The following is a 12,868-nucleotide window of genomic DNA, read 5'->3' as shown; positions in this document are numbered from 1 at the left end:
CACTGTGCAGAGCGAGTTGTTTCTTAGCTTCCCAAAGAGCTGGAAGCAAGATACTTTAGGGGCCATCTGCCCTTAAGGAAAGAAGGCAGCACTTTGTGCCTTGCAGCTCTAGGGCAAGGTAGCACACCCCGAGCAGAAGTTCTACTTCAGCCAGATCTGGCCTGCAAAGAAACTGCGTTTCACAGGCCTTTGTAAGAGATGTTCCCGGTAGGCTGTTAGAGCACTGTGCAGAGCGAGTTGTTTCTTAGCTTCCCAAAGAGCTGGAAGGAAGATGCTTTACGGGCCATCTGCCCTTAAGGAAAGAAGGCAGCACTTTGTGCCTTGCAGCTCTAGGGCAATGTAGCACACCCAGAGCAGATGTTCTACTTCTCCCAGGTCAGGCCTGAAAAGAAACTGCGTTTCACAGGCCTTTGTAAGAGATGTTCCCTGTAGGCTGTTAGAGCACTGTGCAGAGCGAGTTGTTTCTTAGCTTCCCAAAGAGCTGGAAGCAAGATGCTTTAGGGGCCATCTGCCCTTAAGGAAAGAAGGCAGCACTTTGTGCCTTGCATCTCTAGGGCAATGTAGCACACCCAGAGCAGATGTTCTACTTCAGCCGTATCAGGCCTGCAAAGAAACTGCGTTTCACAGGCCTCTGTAAGAGATGTTCCCGGTAGGCTGTAAGAGCACTGTGCAGAGGGACTTGTTTCTTAGCTTCCCAAAGAGCTGGAAGCAAAATGCTTTGCGACTCATCTGCCCCTTTGGAAAGAAGGCAACACTTTGTGACTTGCAGGTCTAGGGAAATGTAGCACACCCAGAGCAGATGTTCTACTTCTTCAAGGTCAGTCCTGCAAAGAAACTTCGTTTCACAGTCCTTTGTAAGAGATGTTCCCAGTAGGCTGTTAGAGCACTGTGCAGAGCGAGTTGTTTCTCAGCTTCCCAAACAGCCGGAAGCAAGATGCTTTTGGGCCCTTCTCACCCTTTGGAAAGAAGGTAGCACTTTGTGCCTTGCAGCTCTAGGGCAATGTAGCACACCCACAGCAGAAGTTCTACTTCAGCCAGATCAGGCCCGCAAAGAAACTGCGTTTCACAGGCCTTTGTAAGAGATGTTCCCGGTAGGCTGTTAGAGCACTGTGCAGAGCGAGTTGTTTCTTAGCTTCCCAAAGAGCTGGAAGCAAGATACTTTAGGGGCCATATGCCCTTAAGGAAAGAAGGCAGCACTTTGTGCCTTGCAGCTCTAGGGCAAGGTAGCACACCCAGAGCAGATGTTCTACTTCTCCCAGGTCAGGCCTGCAAAGAAACTGCGTTTCACAGGCCTTTGTAAGAGATGTTCCCTGTAGGCTGTTAGAGCACTGTGCAGAGCGAGTTGTTTCTTAGCTTCCCAAAGAGCTGGAAGCAAGATGCTTTAGGGGCCATCTGCCCTTAAGGAAAGAAGGCAGCACTTTGTGCCTTGCATCTCTAGGGCAATGTAGCACACCCAGAGCAGATGTTCTACTTCAGCCGTATCAGGCCTGCAAAGAAACTGCGTTTCACAGGCCTCTGTAAGAGATGTTCCCGGTAGGCTGTAAGAGCACTGTGCAGAGGGACTTGTTTCTTAGCTTCCCAAAGAGCTGGAAGCAAAATGCTTTGCGACTCATCTGCCCCTTTGGAAAGAAGGCAACACTTTGTGTCTTGCAGGTCTAGGGCAAGGTAGCACACCCAGAGCAGATGTTCTACTTCTTCAAGGTCAGTCCTGCAAAGAAACTTCGTTTCACAGTCCTTTGTAAGAGATGTTCCCAGTAGGCTGTTAGAGCACTGTGCAGAGCGAGTTGTTTCTCAGCTTCCCAAACAGCCGGAAGCAAGATGCTTTTGGGCCCTTCTCACCCTTTGGAAAGAAGGCAGCACTTTGTGCCTTGCAGCTCTAGGGCAATGTAGCACACCCACAGCAGAAGTTCTACTTCAGCCAGATCAGGCCTGCAAAGAAACTGCGTTTCACAGGCCTTTGTAAGAGATGTTCCCGGTAGGCTGTTAGAGCACTGTGCAGAGCGAGTTGTTTCTTAGCTTCCCAAAGAGCTGGAAGCAAGATACTTTAGGGGCCATCTGCCCTTAAGGAAAGAAGGCAGCACTTTGTGCCTTGCAGCTCTAGGGCAAGGTAGCACACCCCGAGCAGAAGTTCTACTTCAGCCAGATCTGGCCTGCAAAGAAACTGCGTTTCACAGGCCTTTGTAAGAGATGTTCCCAGTAGGCTGTTAGAGCACTGTGCAGAGCGAGTTGTTTCTTAGCTTCCCAAAGAGCTGGAAGCAAGATGCTTTACGGGCCATCTGCCCTTAAGGAAAGAAGGCAGCACTTTGTGCCTTGCAGCTCTAGGGCAATGTAGCACACCCAGAGCAGATGTTCTACTTCTCCCAGGTCAGGCCTGAAAAGAAACTGCGTTTCACAGGCCTTTGTAAGAGATGTTCCCTGTAGGCTGTTAGAGCACTGTGCAGAGCGAGTTGTTTCTTAGCTTCCCAAAGAGCTGGAAGCAAGATGCTTTAGGGGCCATCTGCCCTTAAGGAAAGAAGGCAGCACTTTGTGCCTTGCATCTCTAGGGCAATGTAGCACACCCAGAGCAGATGTTCTACTTCAGCCGTATCAGGCCTGCAAAGAAACTGCGTTTCACAGGCCTCTGTAAGAGATGTTCCCGGTAGGCTGTAAGAGCACTGTGCAGAGGGACTTGTTTCTTAGCTTCCCAAAGAGCTGGAAGCAAAATGCTTTGCGACTCATCTGCCCCTTTGGAAAGAAGGCAACACTTTGTGACTTGCAGGTCTAGGGCAATGTAGCACACCCAGAGCAGATGTTCTACTTCTTCAAGGTCAGTCCTGCAAAGAAACTTCGTTTCACAGTCCTTTGTAAGAGATGTTCCCAGTAGGCTGTTAGAGCACTGTGCAGAGCGAGTTGTTTCTCAGCTTCCCAAACAGCCGGAAGCAAGATGCTTTTGGGCCCTTCTCACCCTTTGGAAAGAAGGCAGCACTTTGTGCCTTGCAGCTCTAGGGCAATGTAGCACACCCACAGCAGAAGTTCTACTTCAGCCAGATCAGGCCCGCAAAGAAACTGCGTTTCACAGGCCTTTGTAAGAGATGTTCCCGGTAGGCTGTTAGAGCACTGTGCAGAGCGAGTTGTTTCTTAGCTTCCCAAAGAGCTGGAAGCAAGATACTTTAGGGGCCATATGCCCTTAAGGAAAGAAGGCAGCACTTTGTGCCTTGCAGCTCTAGGGCAAGGTAGCACACCCAGAGCAGATGTTCTACTTCTCCCAGGGCAGGCCTGCAAAGAAACTGCGTTTCACAGGCCTTTGTAAGAGATGTTCCCTGTAGGCTGTTAGAGCACTGTGCAGAGCGAGTTGTTTCTTAGCTTCCCAAAGAGCTGGAAGCAAGATGCTTTAGGGGCCATCTGCCCTTAAGGAAAGAAGGCAGCACTTTGTGCCTTGCATCTCTAGGGCAATGTAGCACACCCAGAGCAGATGTTCTACTTCAGCCGTATCAGGCCTGCAAAGAAACTGCGTTTCACAGGCCTCTGTAAGAGATGTTCCCGGTAGGCTGTAAGAGCACTGTGCAGAGGGACTTGTTTCTTAGCTTCCCAAAGAGCTGGAAGCAAAATGCTTTGCGACTCATCTGCCCCTTTGGAAAGAAGGCAACACTTTGTGTCTTGCAGGTCTAGGGCAAGGTAGCACACCCAGAGCAGATGTTCTACTTCTTCAAGGTCAGTCCTGCAAAGAAACTTCGTTTCACAGTCCTTTGTAAGAGATGTTCCCAGTAGGCTGTTAGAGCACTGTGCAGAGCGAGTTGTTTCTCAGCTTCCCAAACAGCCGGAAGCAAGATGCTTTTGGGCCCTTCTCACCCTTTGGAAAGAAGGCAGCACTTTGTGCCTTGCAGCTCTAGGGCAATGTAGCACACCCACAGCAGAAGTTCTACTTCAGCCAGATCAGGCCTGCAAAGAAACTGCGTTTCACAGGCCTTTGTAAGAGATGTTCCCGGTAGGCTGTTAGAGCACTGTGCAGAGCGAGTTGTTTCTTAGCTTCCCAAAGAGCTGGAAGCAAGATACTTTAGGGGCCATCTGCCCTTAAGGAAAGAAGGCAGCACTTTGTGCCTTGCAGCTCTAGGGCAAGGTAGCACACCCCGAGCAGAAGTTCTACTTCAGCCAGATCTGGCCTGCAAAGAAACTGCGTTTCACAGGCCTTTGTAAGAGATGTTCCCAGTAGGCTGTTAGAGCACTGTGCAGAGCGAGTTGTTTCTTAGCTTCCCAAAGAGCTGGAAGCAAGATGCTTTACGGGCCATCTGCCCTTAAGGAAAGAAGGCAGCACTTTGTGCCTTGCAGCTCTAGGGCAATGTAGCACACCCAGAGCAGATGTTCTACTTCTCCCAGGTCAGGCCTGAAAAGAAACTGCGTTTCACAGGCCTTTGTAAGAGATGTTCCCTGTAGGCTGTTAGAGCACTGTGCAGAGCGAGTTGTTTCTTAGCTTCCCAAAGAGCTGGAAGCAAGATGCTTTAGGGGCCATCTGCCCTTAAGGAAAGAAGGCAGCACTTTGTGCCTTGCATCTCTAGGGCAATGTAGCACACCCAGAGCAGATGTTCTACTTCAGCCGTATCAGGCCTGCAAAGAAACTGCGTTTCACAGGCCTCTGTAAGAGATGTTCCCGGTAGGCTGTAAGAGCACTGTGCAGAGGGACTTGTTTCTTAGCTTCCCAAAGAGCTGGAAGCAAAATGCTTTGCGACTCATCTGCCCCTTTGGAAAGAAGGCAACACTTTGTGACTTGCAGGTCTAGGGCAATGTAGCACACCCAGAGCAGATGTTCTACTTCTTCAAGGTCAGTCCTGCAAAGAAACTTCGTTTCACAGTCCTTTGTAAGAGATGTTCCCAGTAGGCTGTTAGAGCACTGTGCAGAGCGAGTTGTTTCTCAGCTTCCCAAACAGCCGGAAGCAAGATGCTTTTGGGCCCTTCTCACCCTTTGGAAAGAAGGCAGCACTTTGTGCCTTGCAGCTCTAGGGCAATGTAGCACACCCACAGCAGAAGTTCTACTTCAGCCAGATCAGGCCCGCAAAGAAACTGCGTTTCACAGGCCTTTGTAAGAGATGTTCCCGGTAGGCTGTTAGAGCACTGTGCAGAGCGAGTTGTTTCTTAGCTTCCCAAAGAGCTGGAAGCAAGATACTTTAGGGGCCATCTGCCCTTAAGGAAAGAAGGCAGCACTTTGTGCCTTGCAGCTCTAGGGCAAGGTAGCACACCCAGAGCAGATGTTCTACTTCTCCCAGGTCAGGCCTGAAAAGAAACTGCGTTTCACAGGCCTTTGTAAGAGATGTTCCCTGTAGGCTGTTATAGCACTGTGCAGAGCGAGTTGTTTCTTAGCTTCCCAAAGAGCTGGAAGCAAGATGCTTTAGGGGCCATCTGCCCTTAAGGAAAGAAGGCAGCACTTTGTGCCTTGCATCTCTAGGGCAATGTAGCACACCCAGAGCAGATGTTCTACTTCAGCCGTATCAGGCCTGCAAAGAAACTGCGTTTCACAGGCCTCTGTAAGAGATGTTCCCGGTAGGCTGTAAGAGCACTGTGCAGAGGGACTTGTTTCTTAGCTTCCCAAAGAGCTGGAAGCAAAATGCTTTGCGACTCATCTGCCCCTTTGGAAAGAAGGCAACACTTTGTGACTTGCAGGTCTAGGGAAATGTAGCACACCCACAGCAGAAGTTCTACTTCAGCCAGATCAGGCCCGCAAAGAAACTTCGTTTCACAGTCCTTTGTAAGAGATGTTCCCAGTAGGCTGTTAGAGCACTGTGCAGAGCGAGTTTTTTCTTAGCTTCCCAAAGAGCTGGAAGCAAGATGCTTTACGGGCCATCTGCCCTTAAGGAAAGAAGGCAGCACTTTGTGCCTTGCAGCTCTAGGGCAAGGTAGCACACCCAGAGCAGATGTTCTACTTCTCCCAGGTCAGGCCTGAAAAGAAACTGCGTTTCACAGGCCTTTGTAAGAGATGTTCCCTGTAGGCTGTTAGAGCACTGTGCAGAGCGAGTTGTTTCTTAGCTTCCCAAAGAGCTGGAAGCAAGATGCTTTAGGGGCCATCTGCCCTTAAGGAAAGAAGGCAGCACTTTGTGCCTTGCATCTCTAGGGCAATGTAGCACACCCAGAGCAGATGTTCTACTTCAGCCGTATCAGGCCTGCAAAGAAACTGCGTTTCACAGGCCTCTGTAAGAGATGTTCCCGGTAGGCTGTAAGAGCACTGTGCAGAGGGACTTGTTTCTTAGCTTCCCAAAGAGCTGGAAGCAAAATGCTTTGCGACTCATCTGCCCCTTTGGAAAGAAGGCAACACTTTGTGTCTTGCAGGTCTAGGGCAATGTAGCACACCCAGAGCAGATGTTCTACTTCTTCAAGGTCAGTCCTGCAAAGAAACTTCGTTTCACAGTCCTTTGTAAGAGATGTTCCCAGTAGGCTGTTAGAGCACTGTGCAGAGCGAGTTGTTTCTCAGCTTCCCAAACAGCCGGAAGCAAGATGCTTTGGGGCACTTCTCACCCTTTGGAAAGAAGGCAGCACATTGTGCCTTGCAGCTCTAGGGCAATGTAGCACACCCACAGCAGAAGTTCTACTTCAGCCAGATCAGGCCCGCAAAGAAACTGCGTTTCACAGGCCTTTGTAAGAGATGTTCCCGGTAGGCTGTTAGAGCACTGTGCAGAGCGAGTTGTTTCTTAGCTTCCCAAAGAGGTGGAAGCAAGATACTTTAGGGGCCATCTGCCCTTAAGGAAAGAAGGCAGCACTTTGTGCCTTGCAGCTCTAGGGCAAGGTAGCACACCCCGAGCAGAAGTTCTACTTCAGCCAGATCTGGCCTGCAAAGAAACTGCGTTTCACAGGCCTTTGTAAGAGATGTTCCCGGTAGGCTGTTAGAGCACTGTGCAGAGCGAATTGTTTCTCAGCTTCCCAAACAGCCGGAAGCAAGATGCTTTGGGGCCCTTCTCACCCTTTGGAAAGAAGGCAGCACTTTGCGCCTTGCAGCTCTAGGGCAATGTAGCACACCCAGAGCAGAAGTTCTACTTCAGACAGATCATGAGCGCAAAGAAACTGCGTTTCACAGGCCTTTGTAAGAGATGTTCCCGGTAGGCTGTTAGAGCACTGTGCAGAGCGAGTTGTTTCTTAGATTCCCAACGAGCTGGAAGCAAGATGCTTTAGGGGCCATCTGCCCTTAAGGAAAGAAGGCAGCACTTTGTGCCTTGCATCTCTAGGGCAATGTAGCACACCCAGAGCAGATGTTCTACTTCAGCCGTATCAGGCCTGCAAAGAAACTGCGTTTCACAGGCCTCTGTAAGAGATGTTCCCGGTAGGCTGTAAGAGCACTGTGCAGAGGGACTTGTTTCTTAGCTTCCCAAAGAGCTGGAAGCAAAATGCTTTGCGACTCATCTGCCCCTTTGGAAAAAAGGCAACACTTTGTGTCTTGCAGGTCTAGGGCAATGTAGCACACCCAGAGCAGATGTTCTACTTCTTCAAGGTCAGTCCTGCAAAGAAACTTCGTTTCACAGGCCTTTGTAAGAGATGTTCCCTGTAGGCTGTTAGAGCACTGTGCAGAGCGAGTTGTTTCTTAGCTTCCCAAAGAGCCGGAAGCAAGATGCTTTTGGGCCCTTCTCACCCTTTGGAAAGAAGGCAGCACTTTGTGCCTTGCAGCTCTAGGGCAATGTAGCACACCCACAGCAGAAGTTCTACTTCAGCCAGATCAGGCCCGCAAAGAAACTGCGTTTCACAGGCCTTTGTAAGAGATGTTCCCGGTAGGCTGTTAGAGCACTGTGCAGAGCGAGTTGTTTCTTAGCTTCCCAAAGAGCTGGAAGCAAGATGCTTTAGGGGCCATCTGCCCTTAAGGAAAGAAGGCAGCACTTTGTGCCTTGCATCTCTAGGGCAATGTAGCACACCCAGAGCAGATGTTCTACTTCAGCCGTATCAGGCCTGCAAAGAAACTGCGTTTCACAGGCCTCTGTAAGAGATGTTCCCGGTAGGCTGTAAGAGCACTGTGCAGATGGACTTGTTTCTTAGCTTCCCAAAGAGCTGGAAGCAAAATGCTTTGCGACTCATCTGCCCCTTTGGAAAGAAGGCAACACTTTGTGTCTTGCAGGTCTAGGGCAAGGTAGCACACCCAGAGCAGATGTTCTACTTCTTCAAGGTCAGTCCTGCAAAGAAACTTCGTTTCACAGTCCTTTGTAAGAGATGTTCCCAGTAGGCTGTTAGAGCACTGTGCAGAGCGAGTTGTTTCTCAGCTTCCCAAACAGCCGGAAGCAAGATGCTTTTGGGCCCTTCTCACCCTTTGGAAAGAAGGCAGCACTTTGTGCCTTGCAGCTCTAGGGCAATGTAGCACACCCACAGCAGAAGTTCTACTTCAGCCAGATCAGGCCCGCAAAGAAACTGCGTTTCACAGGCCTTTGTAAGAGATGTTCCCGGTAGGCTGTTAGAGCACTGTGCAGAGCGAGTTGTTTCTTAGCTTCCCAAAGAGCTGGAAGCAAGATACTTTAGGGGCCATCTGCCCTTAAGGAAAGAAGGCAGCACTTTGTGCCTTGCAGCTCTAGGGCAAGGTAGCACACCCAGAGCAGATGTTCTACTTCTCCCAGTACAGGCCTGAAAAGAAACTGCGTTTCACAGGCCTTTGTAAGAGATGTTCCCTGTAGGCTGTTATAGCACTGTGCAGAGCGAGTTGTTTCTTAGCTTCCCAAAGAGCTGGAAGCAAGATGCTTTAGGGGCCATCTGCCCTTAAGGAAAGAAGGCAGCACTTTGTGCCTTGCATCTCTAGGGCAATGTAGCACACCCAGAGCAGATGTTCTACTTCAGCCGTATCAGGCCTGCAAAGAAACTGCGTTTCACAGGCCTCTGTAAGAGATGTTCCCGGTAGGCTGTAAGAGCACTGTGCAGAGGGACTTGTTTCTTAGCTTCCCAAAGAGCTGGAAGCAAAATGCTTTGCGACTCATCTGCCCCTTTGGAAAGAAGGCAACACTTTGTGTCTTGCAGGTCTAGGGCAATGTAGCACACCCAGAGCAGATGTTCTACTTCTTCAAGGTCAGTCCTGCAAAGAAACTTCGTTTCACAGTCCTTTGTAAGAGATGTTCCCAGTAGGCTGTTAGAGCACTGTGCAGAGCGAGTTGTTTCTCAGCTTCCCAAACAGCCGAAAGCAAGATGCTTTTGGGCCCTTCTCACCCTTTGGAAAGAAGGCAGCACATTGTGCCTTGCAGCTCTAGGGCAATGTAGCACACCCACAGCAGAAGTTCTACTTCAGCCAGATCAGGCCCGCAAAGAAACTGCGTTTCACAGGCCTTTGTAAGAGATGTTCCCGGTAGGCTGTTAGAGCACTGTGCAGAGCGAGTTGTTTCTTAGCTTCCCAAAGAGGTGGAAGCAAGATACTTTAGGTGCCATCTGCCCTTAAGGAAAGAAGGCAGCACTTTGTGCCTTGCAGCTCTAGGGCAAGGTAGCACACCCCGAGCAGAAGTTCTACTTCAGCCAGATCTGGCCTGCAAAGAAACTGCGTTTCACAGGCCTTTGTAAGAGATGTTCCCGGTAGGCTGTTAGAGCACTGTGCAGAGCGAATTGTTTCTCAGCTTCCCAAACAGCCGGAAGCAAGATGCTTTGGGGCCCTTCTCACCCTTTGGAAAGAAGGCAGCACTTTGCGCCTTGCAGCTCTAGGGCAATGTAGCACACCCAGAGCAGAAGTTCTACTTCAGACAGATCATGCCCGCAAAGAAACTGCGTTTCACAGGCCTTTGTAAGAGATGTTCCCGGTAGGCTGTTAGAGCACTGTGCAGAGCGAGTTGTTTCTTAGATTCCCAACGAGCTGGAAGCAAGATGCTTTAGGGGCCATCTGCCCTTAAGGAAAGAAGGCAGCACTTTGTGCCTTGCATCTCTAGGGCAATGTAGCACACCCAGAGCAGATGTTCTACTTCAGCCGTATCAGGCCTGCAAAGAAACTGCGTTTCACAGGCCTCTGTAAGAGATGTTCCCGGTAGGCTGTAAGAGCACTGTGCAGAGGGACTTGTTTCTTAGCTTCCCAAAGAGCTGGAAGCAAAATGCTTTGCGACTCATCTGCCCCTTTGGAAAGAAGGCAACACTTTGTGTCTTGCAGGTCTAGGGCAATGTAGCACACCCAGAGCAGATGTTCTACTTCTTCAAGGTCAGTCCTGCAAAGAAACTTCGTTTCACAGGCCTTTGTAAGAGATGTTCCCTGTAGGCTGTTAGAGCACTGTGCAGAGCGAGTTGTTTCTTAGCTTCCCAAAGAGCCGGAAGCAAGATGCTTTTGGGCCCTTCTCACCCTTTGGAAAGAAGGCAGCACTTTGTGCCTTGCAGCTCTAGGGCAATGTAGCACACCCACAGCAGAAGTTCTACTTCAGCCAGATCAGGCCCGCAAAGAAACTGCGTTTCACAGGCCTTTGTAAGAGATGTTCCCGGTAGGCTGTTAGAGCACTGTGCAGAGCGAGTTGTTTCTTAGCTTCCCAAAGAGCTGGAAGCAAGATGCTTTAGGGGCCATCTGCCCTTAAGGAAAGAAGGCAGCACTTTGTGCCTTGCATCTCTAGGGCAATGTAGCACACCCAGAGCAGATGTTCTACTTCAGCCGTATCAGGCCTGCAAAGAAACTGCGTTTCACAGGCCTCTGTAAGAGATGTTCCCGGTAGGCTGTAAGAGCACTGTGCAGAGGGACTTGTTTCTTAGCTTCCCAAAGAGCTGGAAGCAAAATGCTTTGCGACTCATCTGCCCCTTTGGAAAGAAGGCAACACTTTGTGTCTTGCAGGTCTAGGGCAAGGTAGCACACCCAGAGCAGATGTTCTACTTCTTCAAGGTCAGTCCTGCAAAGAAACTTCGTTTCACAGTCCTTTGTAAGAGATGTTCCCAGTAGGCTGTTAGAGCACTGTGCAGAGCGAGTTGTTTCTCAGCTTCCCAAACAGCCGGAAGCAAGATGCTTTTGGGCCCTTCTCACCCTTTGGAAAGAAGGCAGCACTTTGTGCCTTGCAGCTCTAGGGCAATGTAGCACACCCACAGCAGAAGTTCTACTTCAGCCAGATCAGGCCCGCAAAGAAACTGCGTTTCACAGGCCTTTGTAAGAGATGTTCCCGGTAGGCTGTTAGAGCACTGTGCAGAGCGAGTTGTTTCTTAGCTTCCCAAAGAGCTGGAAGCAAGATACTTTAGGGGCCATCTGCCCTTAAGGAAAGAAGGCAGCACTTTGTGCCTTGCAGCTCTAGGGCAAGGTAGCACACCCAGAGCAGCTGTTCTACTTCTCCCAGTACAGGCCTGAAAAGAAACTGCGTTTCACAGGCCTTTGTAAGAGATGTTCCCTGTAGGCTGTTATAGCACTGTGCAGAGCGAGTTGTTTCTTAGCTTCCCAAAGAGCTGGAAGCAAGATGCTTTAGGGGCCATCTGCCCTTAAGGAAAGAAGGCAGCACTTTGTGCCTTGCATCTCTAGGGCAATGTAGCACACCCAGAGCAGATGTTCTACTTCAGCCGTATCAGGCCTGCAAAGAAACTGCGTTTCACAGGCCTCTGTAAGAGATGTTCCCGGTAGGCTGTAAGAGCACTGTGCAGAGGGACTTGTTTCTTAGCTTCCCAAAGAGCTGGAAGCAAAATGCTTTGCGACTCATCTGCCCCTTTGGAAAAAAGGCAACACTTTGTGTCTTGCAGGTCTAGGGCAATGTAGCACACCCAGAGCAGATGTTCTACTTCTTCAAGGTCAGTCCTGCAAAGAAACTTCGTTTCACAGTCCTTTGTAAGAGATGTTCCCAGTAGGCTGTTAGAGCACTGTGCAGAGCGAGTTGTTTCTCAGCTTCCCAAACAGCCGGAAGCAAGATGCTTTTGGGCCCTTCTCACCCTTTGGAAAGAAGGCAGCACTTTGTGCCTTGCAGCTCTAGGGCAATGTAGCACACCCACCGCAGAAGTTCTACTTCAGCCAGATCAGGCCCGCAAAGAAACTGCGTTTCACAGGCCTTTGTAAGAGATGTTCCCGGTAGGCTGTTAGAGCACTGTGCAGAGCGAGTTTTTTCTTAGCTTCCCAAAGAGCTGGAAGCAAGATGCTTTACGGGCCATCTGCCCTTAAGGAAAGAAGGCAGCACTTTGTGCCTTGCAGCTCTAGGGCAATGTAGCACACCCAGAGCAGATGTTCTACTTCTCCCAGGTCAGGCCTGAAAAGAAACTGCGTTTCACAGGCCTTTGTAAGAGATGTTCCCTGTAGGCTGTTAGAGCACTGTGCAGAGCGAGTTGTTTCTTAGCTTCCCAAAGAGCTGGAAGCAAGATGCTTTAGGGGCCATCTGCCCTTAAGGAAAGAAGGCAGCACTTTGTGCCTTGCATCTCTAGGGCAATGTAGCACACCCAGAGCAGATGTTCTACTTCAGCCGTATCAGGCCTGCAAAGAAACTGCGTTTCACAGGCCTCTGTAAGAGATGTTCCCGGTAGGCTGTAAGAGCACTGTGCAGAGGGACTTGTTTCTTAGCTTCCCAAAGAGCTGGAAGCAAAATGCTTTGCGACTCATCTGCCCCTTTGGAAAGAAGGCAACACTTTGTGTCTTGCAGGTCTAGGGCAAGGTAGCACACCCAGAGCAGATGTTCTACTTCTTCAAGGTCAGTCCTGCAAAGAAACTTCGTTTCACAGTCCTTTGTAAGAGATGTTCCCAGTAGGCTGTTAGAGCACTGTGCAGAGCGAGTTGTTTCTCAGCTTCCCAAACAGCCGGAAGCAAGATGCTTTGGGGCCCTTCTCACCCTTTGGAAAGAAGGCAGCACTTTGTGCCTTGCAGCTCTAGGGCAATGTAGCACACCCACAGCAGAAGTTCTACTTCAGCCAGATCAGGCCCGCAAAGAAACTGCGTTTCACAGGCCTTTGTAAGAGATGTTCCCGGTAGGCTGTTAGAGCACTGTGCAGAGCGAGTTGTTTCTTAGCTTCCCAAAGAGGTGGAAGCAAG

Source organism: Equus asinus, chromosome 1 (assembly GCF_041296235.1).
Source record: "Equus asinus isolate D_3611 breed Donkey chromosome 1, EquAss-T2T_v2, whole genome shotgun sequence".
Classification (NCBI taxonomy): Eukaryota; Metazoa; Chordata; class Mammalia; order Perissodactyla; family Equidae; genus Equus; species Equus asinus.
Note: the sequence above shows the minus strand (reverse complement) of the source record.